Below are 10,416 nucleotides of genomic sequence, written 5' to 3'. Positions count from 1 at the left end.
ACTTCGGCGATCCTCGAGATCGAAGATGAGAAGATTGTTGAACTAGTTTTTCAAGACTGACAACCGAAGATGAAGAACAGTTCGAAAGAACCGAGGAGCGTCCCCAACTTGAAGACTGGTTCAGGAGGTTACTAACAGTGTCCTAGACTAGGGGGTACTCATCACGTCGTCTCCCGACCAGGTGGATCAGGCTGAGGACCCCCATGGTGGTTCACTCATGGGCCATTTCGGGCCGCCCATGACACATACAAGGAAGACTCCACAAGACTTGTCCCACAATACGAGAACTCTTCTAAATTCTAGGCCTCCGGTGCATTATATAAACCGTGGCCAGGATAGTCAATAGATATCTTGGAATCATACACAACAATCTCGTGGTAGATACAAGTACTATGTACTATACCCATATGTATACAATCAAAAGATGGACGTAGGGTATTATCTCTTCAAGAGAGCCTAAACCTGGGTAAAATCTCGTGTCCATGTTACCATCGGTCCAAGACACCTAGTTTAGGACCCCTACAACGAGATATGCCGGGTTTACAACCGACACTTGTGCTGACAACTATCACCTAAGAGGTCACAGATTCATAAGACAATAGGTGTTTACACATGTAGGTTTGTGGATTATGTTGTCTCGGCCCTTAAATTGGACAACAAGCATTATACATGCCATAAATAATCAACCTAGTAACCGGTCATTGCTACTTCTTGAGTTTGCATTGGTTTTTCCCTTGAAGAGGAAAGGGTGATGCAACAAAGTAGAGATAGGTGTCTCCCTCGGTTGAGAACCAATGTATCAATCCAGTAGGAGGAACACACAAGTCTCCAATAGTTGTACCTGCACAAGCAAACAAATACTTGCACCCAATGTGGTAAAGGGGTTGTCAATCCCTTCACAGTTACTTGCAAGGATGAGATCTGATAGTGGTAGATATAAAAGATAAGTAAAAAGGTGAAATAAAAGTAAAGTAAATAAATTGCAGCAAGGTATTTTTGTGTTTTTGATTTTGTAGATCTGAAAATAATATGATACAAGATGGACCTAGGGGCCATAGTTTTCACTAGAGGTTTCTCTCTTGAAAGAAAGCATACGATGGGTAAACAAATTACTGTTGAGCAATTGATAGAAAAGCACATGGTTATGACGATATCCAAGGCAATGATCATGTATATAGGCATCACATCCGAGACAAGTAGACCGACTCCTGTCTGCATCTACTACTATTAGTCCACACATCGACCAGTATTCAGCATGCATCTAGTGTATTAACTTAACAAGAAAGGGGTAATGCCTTAAGCAAGATGGCATGATGTAGAGGGATAGATCCAATCAATATGAACAAACCCCATCTTTTTATCCTTAATGGCAACAATACAAATACGTGTCATGTCCTCCCTTTGTGTCATTAGGATTGAGCACCGCGGGATTGAACCCATTACAAAGCACCTCTCCCATTGCAAGAAAAATCAATCTAGTTAGCCAAACCAAATCATTAGATCGGATAGAAATACAAAGCTATATAAATCATGCATATAAAAGTTTAGGGAAGACTCAAATAATATTCATAGATAATCTGATCGTAAACCCACAATTCATAGGATCTCAACAAACACACCACAAAATAAGATTATATCAAATAGATCTCCAAGAACATCGAGGGGGACATTGTATTGAAGATCAAAGAGAGAGAAGAAGCCGTCTAGCTACTAGCTATGGACTCGTAGGTCTGTGGTAAACTACTCACACATCATCGGAAGGGTAGCAAGGTTGATGTAGAAGCTCTCCATGATCGAATCCCCCTCCGGCAGAGTGCCGAAAAAGGTCCTGTGACGCCCCCGATTCAATCGTACACTAATCATACACACAAATGTGTACGATCAAGATCGGGGACTCACGAGAAGATATCACAACACAACTCTACACATAAATTGAGTCATACAAGCTTTATATTACAAGACAGGGGCCTCGAGGGCTCGAACAAAGGGTCAGCGGAAGCAACAATATCTGAGTACATACATAAGTTAAACAAGTTTGTCTTAAGAAGGCTAGGACAAAAGCAACATCGATGATCGAAAAGGCAAGGCCTCCTGCCTGGGAGCCTCCTATCTACTCCTGGTCATCAGCGGCCTCCACGTAGTAGTAGGCACCCTCAGGGTAGTAGTAGTAGTCGATGATAGTGGCGTCTAGTTCCTGAGATCCGTCATCTGATCGCAGCAATCGGGTATAGGGGGAAAAGAGGTAGCAAAGCAACTATGAGTACTCAGCCAAAGTACTCGCAAGACTTACATCAGATCTAAACTAAGTATGCATCTATATCCAAGGGATGGGATGTGTATCTATGGACTAAACTGCAGAATGCCAGAAGAGAAGAGGAAAAGCCTAGCCTATCGAAGACTAGCATCTTGCAGCATCAGAAGAGATAAGAGTAAAATATTATAATAGTAGTATGTTGTAACATCGCCCAGAGATTACTTCCTCGACTCCCTGCGAGAAAGCAATCCTGGAGCCATCATATCCATTTCATGCCTCAGCATCCAGTTCTAGCTGTATCGATAGGGATACAACTCTGAGCGTCTGTTACCATGGACACGACTATTTGAATAGATATACTTCCTTGCAGGGGTGTGTCGGTGTCAAAACCGGCCGATCTCGGGTAGAGGGTCCTAAACTGTGCGTCTGAGGATCGAAGGTAACAGGAGACAAGGGGGAGACGACGTTTACGCAGGTTCGGGCCCTCTTAATGGAGGTAAAACCCTACATCCTACTTGATTATATTTGATGAGTATATGGGTTACAAGAGTTGATCTACCTCGAGATCGTAATGGCTAAACCCTAGATGTCTAGCCTGTATGAATTCTGATAACCTCTACAAACTAAACCCTCCGGTTTATATAAACATCGGAGGGGCCCAGGGTTGTATAGAGTCGGTTTACAGAGAAAGGAAATTATACATCCAGACGCTAGGCTTGCCATCCACGCAAAGGAGAGTCCCATCCGAACACGGGGGAAGGTCTTCTGCCTTGTATCTTCATGGCCCATCAGTCTAGCCCATATCAAATAGCCCGGACACCTGAGGACCCCTTAGTCTAGGACTCCCTCAGTAGCCCCTGAACCAGTCTTCAATGACGATGTGTTCGCCACGCAGATTGTCTTCGGTATTGCAAGGCGGGTTCCTTCTCCGCATACAAAGCAGTCTTCTGAACAAGAGAACTATATCCGGCTCTGTATAATAGTCACAACCCTCAACCACAAGGGTATAATACTTAATAATGCATATCTACTGACAGCTTTTTCGGCGAAACGTCATGTCTGGCCTTTTATTAATTTGAACTATTTTTTGGCCTCCCACTTTGTGCTTCGAGGCGCAGCCTCTATTGACATGTCTTGTCAAAACAGAGATCGTACCCCCTTATTGCGGGATTTCCATCAATACGGGTTTGGGTAATCCAACCGTGCCATACGCATGACCCCTTGGGAATAGGCGAGTTTTAAGGCTAGTGGGGGGCGTTTGATCTTCACTACCTATATAAGCGGATAAAGATCCATCTTTTTACCCCCACTCCTTCTTCCTTCCTCTGCCTTCCCATCCTCAAGCTCCAGCGCCCAAGTTTCCACCTTTCCCACCGCCCAATCCTTGCAACCATGTCCGGATCCGGCTCTCAGGGCAAGTGGGTGGCCTCCTCCGTCACGGAGAAGGACATTAAGGAACTCCGGGAGGCAAAGTATTTGACCACGGAAATCGCACACAGCCCCCCAACGAAAGAGCAAATCATCCCTACTCCAGAGCCCGGCGAGAGGGTTGTGTTCATCCCTCATTTTCTCCGCGGCCTAGGGTTTCCACTTCACCCTTTTTTCTGCGGCCTCATGTTCTATTACGGGCTAGATTTCCATGATCTAGCCCCAAACTCCTTCCTTCACATCTCGGCGTTCATCGTCGTGTGTGAGGCGCTCCTCCGTATTCCACCCCATTTCGGCCTGTGGCTCAAAGTCTTCAATGTGAAGCCAAAGGTGGTTGACGGGCAGCACGCCGACTGCGGCGGCACCATGGTGAGCAAACTCCCCAACACCACTTGGCCCGAAGGAGCCTTCGTGGAGACCGTGAAGGTGTGGCAGCAGGAGTGGTTCTACATCACCGAGCCCTGCGGTACCAAATGGGCGGTTGTTCCTGAATTTAGATATGGGCCCCCTATGCGGCTCACGTCTTGGACCAACAAGGGTCTAGACTGGGGGTCGACTGACGAAGTGATGACGCTGCAAAAGCGCATCAAGAGTATGATAAAGAAGCACACCCGTCTCACCGACGTGATTCAGGTGATGCTCTTCCGCCGGATCCTCCCATGCCAACGCCGACCTCTCCGCATGTGGGAGTTTAATCCAGACAGCCCCCGGACCCTGCATCGCTTCTTCAGTACAACGCACAAAGAGATCTGGAAATTGCTTTTTAAGGCCCAGAAGTCGTGGTCGGAGAAGAGCGAAGACATTGGTCTCGACAGCGCACATCCAGCTACTGAGGTAAGCTTCTTACCTTCGAACATAGTTCGGTCCATAAGTCGAAGGATATACTGAGATGCCCATTCCTTATTCAGGGTTGGATAGAGAAGGCGGAGTGGATCAGGTGTCCAGCGCCGCTACCTGAAAACCCAGCCACTCCTCTATTAACGAGGATGTTGGTCCCGGCGCCTTATAAGGCGCCGGAGAAGAAGGCCAAGAAGAAGAGCAAGGAGGCCAAAGGTGGCCTCCGTAGTAAAGGTACTTCGGATGCCGTGTCTGGGGATACCAAAGCTCTCTCCTCGCACGAGGGAGATGAAGACGAAGAGGAGGAGGAAGAAGAGAGCAATCCTCCCCCTAAGGGGAGGAAGAAGAAGAGGGCGGCCTCTACAGACCCAGGAGCGGAGGCGTCCAAGAGGGAGAAAATAACCCTCTCGTGGTTTGGATTCAGATGCCGAAGCCCTCCCCGAATGGCGCCCCAGGTCGAAGCCCCTGGCCGCATCGTAAGTACCCAAGGACACTATATGTATGTCCAGTTTTTATGATTGTAGTTATAACATTTTTGTGTTGTGTGGCTCAGTCCGGCCCACGATCTTCCCCACTCATCGTCTTCGGGGAATTAGCTGGAGCCAGGGATGGTGGAGAGCGAGACGCCTCCACGAGCCTCCCCGCCAACCGCTATGGACGACACCGAAGTGTTGTCCCGAGAAGCCTCTCCAGGCCATGGAGAGGTTCGGGAGGCCATCAAGATGGCGCCAGAGAGTAACACCTCGGCCGTCGGGAACATGTGGAAACTAACCCCTATGGAGACTGATGACGGGGGCCATGAGCAATCCGGCCCCCAGTCGAACACCATTCCGGAGACCAATACGGCTCTGAAATCGAGCGGGCAACCCCCTTTGCAGGAGGAGGGAGTTCCGACTCCACCGGCAACCTCCATCAACCCGGAGGCGCCGGACACCCTGACGGAAGCACTTCGACGCGCTTCCATCATGGAGGAGCACCGTACCCTGATGGGTGCGGTGGTTAAGAAGATTTAGTCTGCCAAGAGTGGGCTGAATGGAGCCTTTGCGAGCCTACTGACAGGCTTTGAGGTATGCGACATAAGACGCCTTTTTATATGAAGAAACTATGCATGTATATAGATAGTAGCCCCTGAGACTATGTTCGTTTTTGGAAAAAGCCGAACAAAGGATCAAATTAATATCGCAGAGGTGACGTACATATCTATTAAATGTACACGCTTCACTGTTGGCGGTGACCGTCCAGGTCGCTGAAGTTTCCGAGCTCAAACGCAAGATGTTGGCCAATAATGACCTCGACCGCATTAACAAGCGGTTCGATGAGGCATAACGTACGTATTTGTAGGACTAAAATTATAGTGCGGAGTTTAAGCTAACACACTTTCTTGTGTAAATGATTTGTAGGTAGTGCGGCCGAGGTTGAGACCCTTAAGGGTGCCCTATCGCAAGTCCAAGAGCAGGAGAGGGTGAGTAGAGCGGCAGCTGATAAAGCGGCTGCTGATTTAATGGCCGAGCAGGCCACCCGCCGCCAGTATGAGGAAAGGGTGACCGAAGTTGAGCAAGAGCTCAAGGACGCTGCTCTTAAGTGTGAGGCCTTGGAGGAGAATAATAAGGCTCAAGCAGTCGAACTCTCCAAGGCTCTCCAAGAGGCCAGGGAGGCGCAGACTGAGTCCCGGGAGGCTCGGGAGGAGATTAAGCAGGATGAACTGATAGCGGCTGGTAAGCCCTTTCTTTTGTAGAGTAAATTCAGCAGTCAAGAATATGCCCCACTTACTCGATTATGGAGTTCTCCAGATGCATTTGCGGATCTTCCCAAGAGCGCCGCCGACACTGCAAAGTTTTTCCGGGACCAAGAGGGGAACACGACGGAGAAACTCTTCTGGTCGCAGTACCTGGCGCCGGAGCGTCCAACGCTATTGAATGACCAGATGATGCAGGTGGCGGAGCTGCATAGGATGTCTGGACTGGCCATGAAGGACATCATAATCCGGTTATGGCCGGCCAATCCTATTCTCGACAACTACTTCAGCTCAGTCAAGCGGCTCGTCGACGCCCTACCCCGATTTGAAGCTGTTAAGCGCTCCTCATGTATTGACGGTGCCCGGATGGCCTTTGCACATGTCAAGATGCACTGGGCAAAGATGAAGGCTGTCGTCGTAGCGGTTGAGGGCCCACCCAAAGGCAAAGACTATCGCAAGCTGGAGCGCTATTTTGAGGACGTCCTAGATGGTGCCCGTTTAATAGAGGGTCAATGCTGGAAGGATCTTATGTTTGAATGAATGTATCCGGGCTGCTGTGACGCCCGGATAATTAAGCTACAGTAATACCCTCCTAATGATGCCACATCATCGTGATTACTCTTGTTAAACTCACGTTGGTTCAAAACTGGTTCAAATTTCAAATTCAAATCAAAGTCCAAAATTCAAATTGCCAAACATGAAGAACAAAATGTTCAAAGTGTTGTAAATAATCCCTGGGTATTTGTCATGTTGAAACCCATATTTTTTATAAATTGTTTAAATGCCCTTAAATTAATAAAACAAGGGGTCAAAACAATATTTTAAATCACTTTTATAGTTATAAAGATTCTAAGGCTTTTCAACTGCTTCTCAAACTTCTTGAGGCAGTGCTAAATATTACATAATAATTATTGAGAGAAGCTACACTTTTTACAAAAGTCTTTTGGAGCAAAAGGAAAATGCAAAGGAGAGAAGACAAAAGAAAAGGAGAAGAGGGGAGAGAGAAGCCCCTTCCCCCACTGGGTCATGGCCCAGCTGGACCACCAGACCATCTGGCCGGCCCACCTCTCCCTCTCCCTTATCTCCCCACGCACCCAAAATATCTGGACAGATCGCCCCACTCCCTCCCCACGTCTTCCTCTCGTTCCCCTCCTCTCGATTGGATCGGGATCGGGCTCGATCCCGTCTTCGGCGCCATCGCTCCGCGCTCCCGACGCCGCCGACCGGCGCATTCCCCCGCCACCTCGTCGAGCGCCGCCTCATCCCCGTCGCCACGCCGGACACCCTGACCTCGCCGACGGACGCTGCTCGTCGAAGCCGCTACACTTCGCCTCACCTCCTCATCGGCTCCGTCGAGCCTCGCCGGACCTCCTCATCCTCTCCATCGTCGGACCACCCCAACCTTCCCCGAGCCCGCTACCCTGTGCCCTACCTTCCCCTCGTGAGCGCCTTCCCTCCTCTCTGCTCTGTTCCGTCGTAGGGCCCCGTCCCCGCCTCGCGCCTCGCCCGCCGTCCCCTGCTACTGCTCGGGACCGCGTCGCTGCCGACCGCCGCCCGCGCCTCTGTCCGCTCCCGCCCAAGCCCAGCCGAGGCCATGGCCTCACCCTCGATGGGCGCTCGCGCCCGATGCCCGCGTCGTCCGCCTCGCCCCGCCCCAGGTAGGCTGCGGCCTCCACGGGCGCCCTCCCCGCTTCTCCGCCCGGAGGCCTGCGCCCGACCCCGGGGTTCCGCCCGTTAACCCGCCCCACTGAGTTGGCCTAGTGCCACTGACGAACGGGCCCCACAGCCCTTGTCCTTTAAAAAAATAGGTGTTTAAAAAAAGATTTTAAAAAATAAATAATTAATCAATACAATTAATTAATTAACTTAATTAATTTGGTTAGTTAAACTATTAAAGTTAATTAGCTTAATAGCCTAATTAGACCGAATTAACTAGTTAGTTAACGAGACAGTCAATGACAGGAGGACCCCACCCTGTGTTGACCAGTCAAACATTGACTGGTCAACTGGGACCCCCTGGCCCACCTGTCAGCCACTGGGTACAGTTTTGTGTACCCTGTGCTGGATGCGCTTAGCATTTTAGCAATTATTTTCGAATTAATATTAATTTTAGAAAATGTTTAAAACTTTGAAAAGTCATAATAAATAATCTGTAACTCAGATGAAAAAGTTTTCTACATGAAGGTTGCTCAGAACGACGAGACGAATCCGGATACGTGATCCGTTTGTCCGCCACACATCCCTAGCATAGAGAACCTGCAGCTTTCCCCCTTCGTTTCATCTGTCCGAAAAATGCAAACTTCGGGAAAACTTTCCCGGATGTTATCCTCCTTCGCTAGTATCGCCTAGCGCTGTGTTAGAACACCTCCAGCACCGCTTATTGTCTTGTTATGCTTATGCTTTCATGTATTTATTGTTTCTCCCCCCTCTTCTTCTCCGGTAGACCTCGAGACCGCTGCTGATGCCCCCTGTGATCGACTACGTCGACGACGACCCCTCCTTGCTAGAGCTTCCAGGCAAGCAAACCCCCATTGAGCATTCCGATATCGCCCATTTCTTCCCTCTCATGCTTGCATTAGAACTGCTACTGCTTTCTGTATGATCCTACTCTGATGCATAGCCTGCTGTTGTTACCTGCTTTCATACCTTACCTGCTTATCCTAAACTGCTTAGTATAGGTTGGTTAGAGATCCATCAGTGACCCCACCTTGTCCTAGTTGCCTCACTTTATGTTCGATGACTCGATCACATGATCGACGTCCAGGCCCCGACACCGCACATCACCCCCTAGTTGTACGACTCTACAGAGTTACCATCGAGTGCCGAGGGTGGAACCTCTTACATCACTCCTGATAAGATCTCTGTAGTGTAGCTATACGGTCGAGGTCATCGAGGGTGATTTCCACCTTAACCACTTCCGTTACAGCTCTGTCGTGCAACCCATCAAACGTGAACCTCGAGGGTGGATCCTCTTACGTTCACCTTGATGACAACATCGAGTGGAAATTCACCGGGGGTGATTCCTCGGATTTTTCCCTTTGGTGTTAGACACACAGTTACTATGGTTACTATGACTTTACACTAAACCATGCTACTAAAGATGGGTAGACCCTGAGGGGTACCCACGCGAGCTTAATAGCGAGTGATGTGGAGTCGGTTTGACCTGGAAGGTGCCCGCGAGATAATTACGAGGCATGGCCGGGCATTCCTAGCCCTTGCCGCAAGTCCTCGAGACGGGGCAACGGGGTCACATCTTTCGTGACTCTCTGCTTGTTACCGCGTGCTCCTAATCCACTACGATTTGGATATTTGATCCAAGGGGCCTCTGGCCTGATAGCACTAACCATCACGTGGGCATAGTATGGGTGTTCTGCGTCGTATGCATCAGCCGAAGCTTAATAGACGTCAGCGACTGAGCGGCGCGCGCCGGGTTGGACTGGTAAGCACCTTCCTTTTTTGAAGGAGGTAGCTAGGTCTGCTCACCGACCGCCCTCGCAACGTGCAGGAGTTCCTAGGGAGATGGCCCATGACCCCTGGGGGCATAGGTTTAGTCTGGCGTGCTTGACCTCTCTATTAAGCCTAGGTCGGGTTGCGGCGTATTGTTTGGCCGAGGCCGGGCATGACCTAGGAAAGTGTGTCCATCCGGAGTTAATCGAGCATGGTGGGTAAGTTGGTGCACCCCTGCAGGGAAGAAAACATCTATCGATTGCCTGTCCTACAGTAACGGACACTTGGAGTTGTATCCCGATCGATACAACTAGAACTGGATTGTGATGAGAAATGGATTGTGATGAGAAATGAATGGTGATGAGAAATGGATAGTATGGCTCTGGGATTGCTTTCTCGCAGGGAGTCGAGAAAGGATCTCTGGCCGAGGTTGATAACACTACTGCTACTTTACTTTATGCTACTCTACTCCCTCATGTTGCTGCAAGATGGTGGTTTCCAGAAGATGCTAGTCTTCGATAGGCTAGGCTTTCCCCTTCCCTTTTGGCATTCTGCAGTTTACTCCACAGATACAACCCTTTTCCTTTGATACAGATGCATACTTAGTTTAGATCTGATGTAAGTCTTGCGAGTACTTTGGATGAGTACTCACGGTTGCTTTGCTACTTCTTTTCCCCCATAGCCGATTGTTGTGACCAGATGACGGATCCTAGGA

Source organism: Triticum aestivum, chromosome 1A, assembly GCF_018294505.1.
Source record: "Triticum aestivum cultivar Chinese Spring chromosome 1A, IWGSC CS RefSeq v2.1, whole genome shotgun sequence".
Lineage (NCBI taxonomy): Eukaryota > Viridiplantae > Streptophyta > Magnoliopsida > Poales > Poaceae > Triticum > Triticum aestivum.
This window is presented reverse-complemented; position numbering follows the sequence as displayed.